General features: G+C 48.5%; 1 protein-coding gene across 1 annotated transcript in view; it reads right to left on the bottom strand.

The window, feature by feature from the left end:
* PDE3B (phosphodiesterase 3B) overlaps nucleotides 1-10,130 on the bottom strand; it is a 175,945-nt gene that overhangs the window by 20,962 nt on the left and 144,853 nt on the right. The gene's annotated exons all lie outside the window — the stretch shown is intronic.

Here is a 10,130-nt window from a genome sequence, read left to right as displayed (position 1 = left end):
GCCGGGATGTCCCAGCCACCCTTCCCCACCTGTTTAATCAGTTAACTGGCTAAACTTAGCATTTTACCAGTTAACCAATTAAATGGGATTTTACATCCCTAGTCTGATGTGGGAGGTAGGGTGCTGGAGCAGGCTGGGAACGGAGATCTGCCTGGGAGGGAGGTACATAAGTGGGATGGGGGTGGTGTTTGGAAGGCTGGGAGGATGCAGGAGTGAGCTAGGGATGGGGTGTCTGGCCACGGGGGAGAGTGCAGGAGCAAGGCAGGGTGTAGGAGTGGACTAGGAATGGGAGAACTGGGTGGTAGGGGTACCAGAGTGGACAGGAGCTGGGCAGGAGAGGGATGGGGGTGTGGGTGCTGGCCATGAGAGGAGCTGGGGGTGCTTACCTGGCTTCCTGCCACTCTGAGGTATTGCCCTCCGCTGCTCCTCTTGCCCAAAACCTACTCAACAGAAGCAGTGGGCAAAACCCTCCCTCTCCCACTGCATTTCTCTAGCCAGGGGAAAAGCAAGCAGGAGTATGTGTCACTGCGTGTCTTCTCCTGCACATGTTGGATCCAGCCCATAAGGCTCTGGACTCCCCACTCATGAGCAAATACTATTTTTGAATGAAAAGTTGATGCAGCTTTTTAAAAGGCTTCTTTGTTGGCAGGACCATTGTGCTTGATGATTGGTTATTAAAAAAAAATCACTGCATGACGACTGGATGCTTTGCACTTGCGGCTGTGGTTTAACCAATCAGAATCCTGACTTGCACAAGTGTCAGACTAACTAAGCACTTCCAAAAATAGTAGTGAAATAAAAAGGACAACATTTTCCTTTCAAAAACTACTTGAGTAAAGGTCAAAGGATTGCGGGGGCGGGGTAGGGAATAAATTTCGAGTAAAGTACAAATATCCCCCCAACAAGGGTACTTGAATAGTATAACTAAGTATTTCTGCTTAGTTACTTTCCACCTCTGTTTACTACATAGTGTGGTATTCCATTCATAGCCTGTCAGCCAACAACTACATTTTTAAATAAGTTTTAGTTAGGCTTTAGGTTTTTTGTGGTACCAAGTCTAAACTTTACACCTGCACCTTTAAAAAAAACCCTGATTTTAAGCCATGTCTATCATTTAGAGTGGTAATTCCCTTCAAGGATGGACATGACAGATGTCTGTATTATTTAGGGGAGAGTCACATATAAGTGTGCAATGGATTTTGCACCTTCAGTCCATTTGGAATGATGTCCATCTGTTTGCACTTGGAGATGAAGATGATGTCTGTCTGTATCTGTTTTTTCATGACATTGATGGATTTCCACTTAATATTTAAATTCAGTGCCTGGCACGGTGACAAGCATCAGAGAGGTAGCTGTGTTAGTCTGTATCTGTAAAAACTAACAGATGTACTGGCATATAAGCTGTTGTGGGCAAAAACCCACTTTAAAGACCACTTCATCTTTGCCCATGAAAGCTTATGCACCAGTATATCAGTTAGTCTGTAAGGTACCACAAGACTTCTCATTGTGTTTGCAGATACAGACTAACATGGCTACTCCTCTGATACATCTGTGTGTAGAATCTGTATATTTTAAACATGACCTTGAAAATCTAGAGACTCAAGATTAAAAAAACTCAGAGAAATCCATGAAAACTGCATCAGACTCAGGTGAACTGTGATTTCTGAAGCTGCAGACCAATTGTGCACTGTATTTATTCACTGATACACTGCACATGGCATTGGTTGCCTTGCCATAGAGCCAGATGTCTAGTGCCTCAGCAATAAGGGAGGTGATTCCTGGCTCGAAAGGCTCAAAGGGAATTCATTCATCTAGTAAGAACTCTAAATCTCAGATTACAAAACTGCTAGAGCAGTGACACACCTTGGCTGCCTGTGGGAGCAAGGATCATATTGCCAAACTGACCTCTTGGCAATCGTCCCTTTCTCCACTACAACACAAAAAATCTGAGGTACAGGTAATCAAGGAACTCACTTAAAGTGGCCATAAGCAAGTCAGAAACATGCACAAGTCAGCTTTTTCCTGGTACCCAAGTTTGTCAACAAAGGATTTTTCAATACTAACCTGCACAGTACTGCAGTCAAACCAGCACTGTATATTGGCACCAGCAAAACACCTAGTACTGATGAGAACAGTGTGACTCCTTGGCACCAGCACAAAGGGCATTAAAGAGTGAAGTGCTGCTTCAAAAAGTACTGATGTACGTGACTATGGGCAAAGGAAATGAGATATCTGCCACCTACACTTAGCACAGGGATCATCTGGTACTGTCTCCTTTATAGACACAGCTGTTCTCAGAGTGTCATTTACTGTACTCCTGTCCTATACTGGACAAGTAAAAATGTACACTGTAGCATGACCGCTGAATGCCTGACATGAGGATTTCACTGAGATCACACACTAAGGAAATTTCTCTTTCTTCCACATCAAAGGCCTCCAGTAGATGCTAGTCCCCAGAGTTTCAATCAACTTTATTGTTTCCATCAAGAACCATCTTCTATTCTTCTGGGTTCATCATTTTAGTTTAATATGCTTTACCCTTAAGAATTTCAACATTGGCCATACTGACCTCTTTGTCCTCAACACTCAAGTACTCCAAGTCATCATTCAGCTTCACACCCAAGATCTACATTTCAGATGCTTCAGAGGTCTGTCCCCTCTCCCACAAGGAAGGCTATTTTTGAGAGTCAAAAATTACTTTCTGCAGATAAGGAAGAAGAAATGCACACATTTCACCAGAGACATGGATTGCATCATGGAAGGGATCACCCATAAACTGGGAGAACCTGCTTCATTAAAGAAAACAAAGCCCCACTGAGTGCACCCCCATCCTGAAAGAAATCTTTTCTTAACCCCTCTTCAAGGCTTTCAAACAACCCACCCCCTCAACGTCATCAAAAAAAGAAAGCTCCCCAAAGACCAGATCACACCAACTCAAAATGGCGCCAGGCCCTAGCAGAACAGAAGTAAGGCATGCAGATATACCTACACTATTACAATGATAACTACCTCCCACAAACACCTATCAAAATAATTATGGGTCTTATGGCTTTCCAAATCTTATGAGAGACATGTATATCTAGTGCAAATGCCTCAATAACAACTCTATGGGAGAAACCAGATAATCACTATGCTCTTAAATGAACTCACACAGAAAAGTGGTAAGACAAAAATGCCATATCACCCATGGCCAAATATTTTTTACAAGGTGATCACTAAATGCAATTTTGTCCTTAAAAAAAACCTGCTCAACATCTTCAAAGGGGAAGCAAGGGAACTTAAATTCATTACACTCATAGGCACTAGCGGATACGGTTCCACTTGTTACAACAATCTAATTCTTAATGGCCCAAATTCATTCCCTTTTGCTAACAATCTCTTATTGTCCAATCCATCTCAAGTGACCCCATAACATTTATCTCTCGTGCTTAATTATCTGTCTCAACTTGTACTTAGCTCAGATGCTCTGACTTCTTTTCCAAACCCTGAGACAATTTTTGTGTAGTTTGAAAGCTTGCACCTTTCACCCACAGAAGTTCATCTAATAAAAGATATTACCTTTCCTATCTGGTTTCTCTTATGGGGGGGAGCAACATGGCTACAATCAGACAAGAAAATCCATCTCTGAGGGGTTTGTCATCTTTTTCCCCAGCCACCTGAAGTTGTTATCTCCTCCATTCACAAGATTGCACAGGATTTTAAAGCTTATCAAGCGCTTTTAAAGAGACTGGCAGAATTTATTGAAGTGTCTTTGGAGTTGGTAAAGTAGACAATGCATAAACTGTGTGATATTCTGTAACCAGTTGCATAAAGTATGACAGATTCTCCAATTATGAAAGAATCTTTGAATGCGACAAGGACTTTTGGGTGTTTTGGCATCTATCACATTGACCTCAAAGAGGGCTGAACATAAACAACAACAGAGAGGTAGCTGTGTTAGTCTATATTTTCACAAAACAAAAAAGCAGTTCTATAGCACTTTAAAGACCAACAAAATAACTTATTAGTTGATGAGCTTTTGTTAGGGCAACCATATCTCCTTGTCCAAAATACAGGACAGGGAGATATGGGGAGGGAGAGGCAGCTCCTCAAAGCCCTGAGGAAGCAGCAGCTGCCAGTGCTCCCCATGAGCCCTGGGAAGTGTCAGCCACCAGTGCTCCCTGGGAGCCCTGGGGAAGTGTCAGCTGCCCATGCTCCCCCAGCTCTTCCCCAAGGCTGGTGGCAGGGAAAAATATGGGACAATTAGTCCCTTTTAAAAAAAAATGGGGACACATTTTTGGTATCCCAAATATCGGACTGTCCCAGCCAGTATAGGATGGATGGTCACCCTAGCTTTTGTGGGACAGACCCACTTCTTCAGATCTGAAAATTCTGATGAAAGTAAACTGGCACAACAAGAAAGACAGAAAAAAAATGAAAAAAAAAACCTGACAAATCAGCTACACAGGACAGAAGGAGCAGGTGAAGGGTGGGGAAGAAAGTTACTCACTGCAATTATCTGTTAAGTGATTTGCTTGAGATCACTAAGAATATCAAAGATGGGGGAACTGTACTTGTAATGTGTCTCCATTGAGACCTAAGTGCAAAGTGTCAAACTTGAGAATAAGCTCCATTTCAGATGTCTCCCTTGTAAGTTCCCTCTGTCCCCCCACAAAGTGATTTGAGTATTTCCGTATGCATGTGGCACCAAAATCTTTAATAGTTACTGTGGTTATTAACAAGACCAAGCAGACAACAAGGTCTGCTTGAGAAGAAAGAGAACCAAAAAAAATCAGATTGGCTGAAAGGTGGTGGTATTCTTGTCTTTGGGTCAGAACTGCAAAATATAAAGTTATGCTGGCCAAGTACAATTACATCTAGTGGATCAGAGCAGCAAATTTCATGGATAAATTACCATTGGATATCAAAGAGGAATTTAAATTAATTTGTTTAGAGGAACAACTAATTGTTAGATCTCCTTTCCAGCAAGTTTGGACTCAGCTGACCCAGGAACAAGATGGGCAAGTTACAGGAGTTACCAGCAGGAGACACTGGGTCCCCATAAGGAGGTGCATAAAATAGTATGAGACTTACTATTTGATGGGAAAAGAAAGATTACTCACTGTAGTAACGGTGGTTCTCCGAGATGTATCCCTATGGGTGCTCCACATTAGGTGTCGGGCTCGCCTGGCGCCGCAGATCGGATCTTCCAAGCAGTTTTTGCCGGACCGCGCATGCGCCGGTGCACACCGCTCCCTTGCGTGCTCCTGGCCACGTGCGCGATCCGGTCCCCGCCAGTTCCTTGACCAACCACCTCGGATGCTCCTGCAAAACACTAAACAGAGATCCGAAACGGGGAGGATGGGCGGGTAGTGGAGAACCCACGGGGACACATCTCGAAGAACCACCGTTACTACGGTGAGTAACCTTTCTTTCTTCTTCGAGTGTCCCCATGGGTGCTCCACATTAGGTGACTACCCAGCAGTAACCCAAGATAGGAGATGGGTAATCGGATCATGTACAACTTGTCCCCGAGAGGACCGCTGTCGAGAGCTGGGTATCCTCTTGGAATACCCTGTGAAGGGCGTACTGCTTGGTGAAGGTGTCAGAGGATGACCAGGTCGCCGCTCTGCAAATGTCCTTTAGCGCAACGTCCTTGAAAAAGGCTGTTGATGCCGCCACCGCCCTAGTGGAGTGAGCCCTGGGTGGGGCCAGTAAAGGAGTCTTCTTGAGTTCGTAGCACATTTTTATGCAGGATACGATGTGCTTCGAGATTCTCTGCGAAGAGAGACCTTCTCCTTTCGATTTGGGAGTGAGAGAGACCAGGAGTCTATCCGTTTTCCGGATGGGCTTGGTCCTGTCTATATAGAAGGCCAGAGCCCTCCTCACGTCCAGGAGGTGTAGGCGCGCCTCTTTGTTAGAGTTATGAGGCTTTGGGTAAAACGAGGGTAAAAAGAAAGGTTACTCACCGTAGTAACGGTGGTTCTTCGAGATGTGTCCCCGTGGGTGCTCCACATTAGGTGTCGGGCTCGCCCGGCGCCGCAGATCGGATCTTCCAAGCAGTTTCTGCCGGACCGCGCATGCGCCGGTGCGCGCCGCTCCCCCGCGCGCTCCCGGCCATGTGCGCGATCCGGTCCCCGCCAGTTCCTTGACCAACCGCCTCGGATGCTCCTGCAAAACACTAAACAGAGATCCGGAGCGGGGAGGATGGGCGGGTAGTGGAGCACCCACGGGGACACATCTCGAAGAACCACCGTTACTACGGTGAGTAACCTTTCTTTCTTCTTCGAGTGTCCCCGTGGGTGCTCCACATTAGGTGACTACCCAGCAGTAACCCAAGATAGGAGGTGGGTAATCGGATTATGTGCAGCTTGTCCCCGAGAGGACCGCTGCCGAGAGACGGGTATCCTCTTGGAATACCCTGTGAAGGGCGTAATGTTTGGCGAAGGTGTCACAGGATGACCAGGTCGCCACTCTGCAAATGTCTTTTAGCGCAACGCCCTTGAAAAAAGACTGTTGATGCTGCCACCGCCCTAGTGGAATGAGCCCTGGGCGTGGCCAGTAAAGGAGTCTTTTTGAGTTTGTAGCACATTTTTATGCAAGATACGATGTGCTTAGAGATTCTCTGCGAAGAGAGACATTCTCCTTTTGATTTGGGAGCGATAGAGACTAGGAGCCTATCCGTTCTCCGGAAGGACTTGGTCCTGTCCATATAGAAAGCTAGCGCCTGCTCACGTCCAGGAGGTGTAGGCGCACCTCTTTGTTAGAGTTATGAGGCTTTGGATAAACAAGGGTAAACAATAGGTTCGTTAGTATGAAACTCAGAAAGAAACTTTAGGAACAAAGGCTGGATGCAGCCGTATGGTTACCGCCTCCTTGGAAAAACAGCGCAGGGCGGCGTTGCCATAACTGCCTCAAGCTCGCTCACCCTGCGAGCTGACGTGATTGCGAGAAGAAAGGTCGTCTTCATCATAAGGAGGCGGAGGGAAACCGTGGCCAAAGGCTCAAACGGTGGTCCCCTTTTCGCATTAAGCACCAGGTCCGAGTTCCACAGAGGTGGAAGCGGTTTCTGAGGGGGGTATAGGCTTACCAGCCCTTTGAAGAACCTGGTAACCATGGGATGGGCGAACACCGTGTGCCCTTCCTCTTCGTGTCTGAACACCAAAATAGCGGCCAGGTGGACCTGAAACGAGGATAGCGAGAGTCCTCCTCTCTTGAGGTCCAGTAAATACTCTAATATCACAGCCATAGGCACCGAAAGGGGGCTAGCTGTTTGGTAGAACACCATGCCGTAAAGCGAGTCCATTTCTGCTTGAAGGTCTTCCTGGTGGAAGTCCTCCTGCTACTTTCTAGGACTTGCTGCACTTCCTCCGTACATGTGCTCTCTAGGGAGCTGAGCCATGGATTAACCACGTTTGTAGTCGCAGGCTTTGGGGGTGCGGATGCACTATGGACCCCTGGGCTTGCGTGAGCAGATCCCGCGCCACCGGAGGGGACCTCAGTGGCCGGTCCGACATGCGCAGGAATAGGGGGAACCATTGCTGTCGGTCCCACGTTGGGACTATCGGGATCATTCAGGTTCCTTCCCTCCTGGCTTTCTGCAACACTTTGTGGATGAGCACTATGGGAGGGAAAGCGTAAAGCAGGGGGCCCCTCCATGAGATCGCGAAGGCATCCCTCAGGGACCCCCGTCCCAGTCCTGCCCTGGAGCAGAATCGTGGGCACTTCTTGTTGTGCTGAGTAGCAAACAGGGTCTATCTGGGGAAAAACCCCACGCGTGGAAAAATCGGTTGCAGCAGATCGGGACGGATCTGCCACTCGTGCGTGAGTGCGAAACGCCTGCTCAGCTGGTCTGCCTTCACATTGCGAGCGCCTGGTAAGTACGAGGCTTTCAAGGTTACATTGTTGGCGATGCAGCAGTTCCACAACCGGACTGCTTCTACACATAAGGCACGGGACCGAGCTCCTCCTTGCCGATTTATATAAAAACATGGTGGAGGTATCGTCTGTACTGATCCCGACTACCTTGCCTTTCAGTTGGTCTCGAAAGTGTCTGCAGGCGTTGAACACTGCTTTGAGCTCCAGTATATTTGTGTGCAGTGACTGCTCCATAGAGGACCACAGCCCTTGCGTCACCTCTTCGCCCATGTGTGCTCCCCACCCTATGAGGGGGGCATCTGTAGTAAGAAAAACCAATACGTGTGGTTGGTGGAAGGGTACCCTTGTTAGCAGGTTCTCTGGGTTTACCCACCATTGCAGGGATTTGCGCACCTCCGTTGTGGGCGACGCCATCCTGTGAACAGTGTGTGCTGCCGGTTTGTATACGCTCGCCAGCCAATGCTGCATGCTGCGCATGTGTAACCTGGCGTTCTGTTGTACGAAACGTTGCTGCTGCCATGTGGCCCAGCGGCTGTAAGCACGTCAGAACCGGCACCATAGGGCTGAAGGTGAAGCCTTGCGCGAGGGAGCCGATGGCCCGAAAGCGAGTCTCTGGTAGATACGCCCTCGCTGTAATAGAATTTATGCGTGCCCCTACGAACTCTATGTCCTGTGTGGGGTCTGTCTTTGATTTTGTCAGATTGATAAGCAGGCCGAGCGAAGAGAACGTGCCTGCTGTGACACATATTATGCGTAGTACCTCCTCCTTTGAGGCCCCTTTGAGTAGGCAGTCATTCAGATACTGGAATATAAATACCCCCTGTCTGTGCAGGTAGGCTGACACCACTGCCAAGGTCTTGGTGAAGACTCTGGGGGCTGAGGAGAGCCCAAACGGTAGGACCTTGTAAGTCGAGGGCTGCGAACCAATCTCCATCGTCTAGTGCCGTAAGGATGGAGGCGTTTGTGATCATCCGAAAACGTTGCTTGCGCAGGTACCGGTGAGGCCTCGAAAATCTAAGATGGACCTCCCCGTGAGGAAGTACCTCGAGTAGAACCCTCTCCCTTGCAGTTGCTCCGGCACTCTTTCCACTGCCCCTACGAGCATGAGATGGTCTACCTCCTGCTTGAGCCTCGCTACATGGGAGGTCTCCTGGAGGTGGGGCCCCGGGTGGAGGTCATGGCGGTGGGAGCAACTGGGAGGGGATGGCGTACCCCGTGGCTATGATCTCCAGCACCCATGTGTCTGCGGTGATCCTTTGCCACTGGTTATAAAATGGTCGGATGATGGCCTTGAGCACTGGTTTCGTGCCCTCTGGAAGCGAGTCCATGAGGGAGGTCAACCTAATGTGGTTGTTGAAATTATGGTTCGCTAGATGCGCTGCGTAATTTGCCATTGGCAACAGTAGCGTGGAGGAGGAGTAGACCTTTCTGCCCAACAGCTCTAGCTTTTTGGCATGTTTGTTTATTCCCCCACGTTGCGACGACTCCGCCACCAAAGAATTTGGTTGTGGGTGGCTGAACAGGAACTCCATGCCCTTCGTGGGCACGAAGTATTTTTTTTTTTTTTTTTTTTTTTTCGCTCTTTTGTGGACAGGCGGAATAGTCGCAGGAGTCTGCCATATCATAGTGGCAGGCTCCAAGATTGCGTCATCGGCGGTATTGCTATTTTGGAGGAGGCCGGAGGTCTCAGATTTTTGAGGAGCTTATGGTGTTGCTCTTGCACCTTTGCTGTCTGGAAGCCTTGCGTGAAGGCCACCCTCGTAAAACAGCTCTTGGAACTGTTTGAGATCGTCCGGAGGATGGACGCCCCCCGGGGCCGTAGCCTCATCCGGGGAGGAAAGCGAGGAACCGCTGGGGTACGTCTTTCTGGACCCTTCCGGTTCCTGCTGATGATGGTACACCCTCTCACTAGAGGTGTGCGAGGAAAAATCTCGGGGTTCCATAACCAGTCCCCCCTGAGATGCTTAAGTCTCTGTCCCCGGTCACAATTGCCCTTGGGGGTACGAGATCGTTCGTAGGGATCTTTCCCTAGTAGATTGCCGATGGTGTCTATGCCCTGCGTGGTAGGGGCGACCACGGCAGTATAAGCACTGGTCTTGGGAAGGTGACCTAGACCACTCCCTTGGTGCATACCCTTTGCGTCTGGGGGAGGGAGACCGTCGAGACCCTGGAGAGAGCGACTTTGCCTAATAGTCCAGCGGTTCAAATCCCAGGAAGGGTGGAGGTGGTCCCAGCCAGGGTGAGGCTGGTTGCAGAAATGGAGAAGGGGGCTC

Source organism: Carettochelys insculpta, chromosome 6 (genome assembly GCF_033958435.1).
Source record: "Carettochelys insculpta isolate YL-2023 chromosome 6, ASM3395843v1, whole genome shotgun sequence".
Classification (NCBI taxonomy): Eukaryota; Metazoa; Chordata; order Testudines; family Carettochelyidae; genus Carettochelys; species Carettochelys insculpta.
The sequence above is the reverse complement of the archived record's forward strand: the minus strand, read 5'-3'. Positions and strand labels throughout refer to the sequence as shown.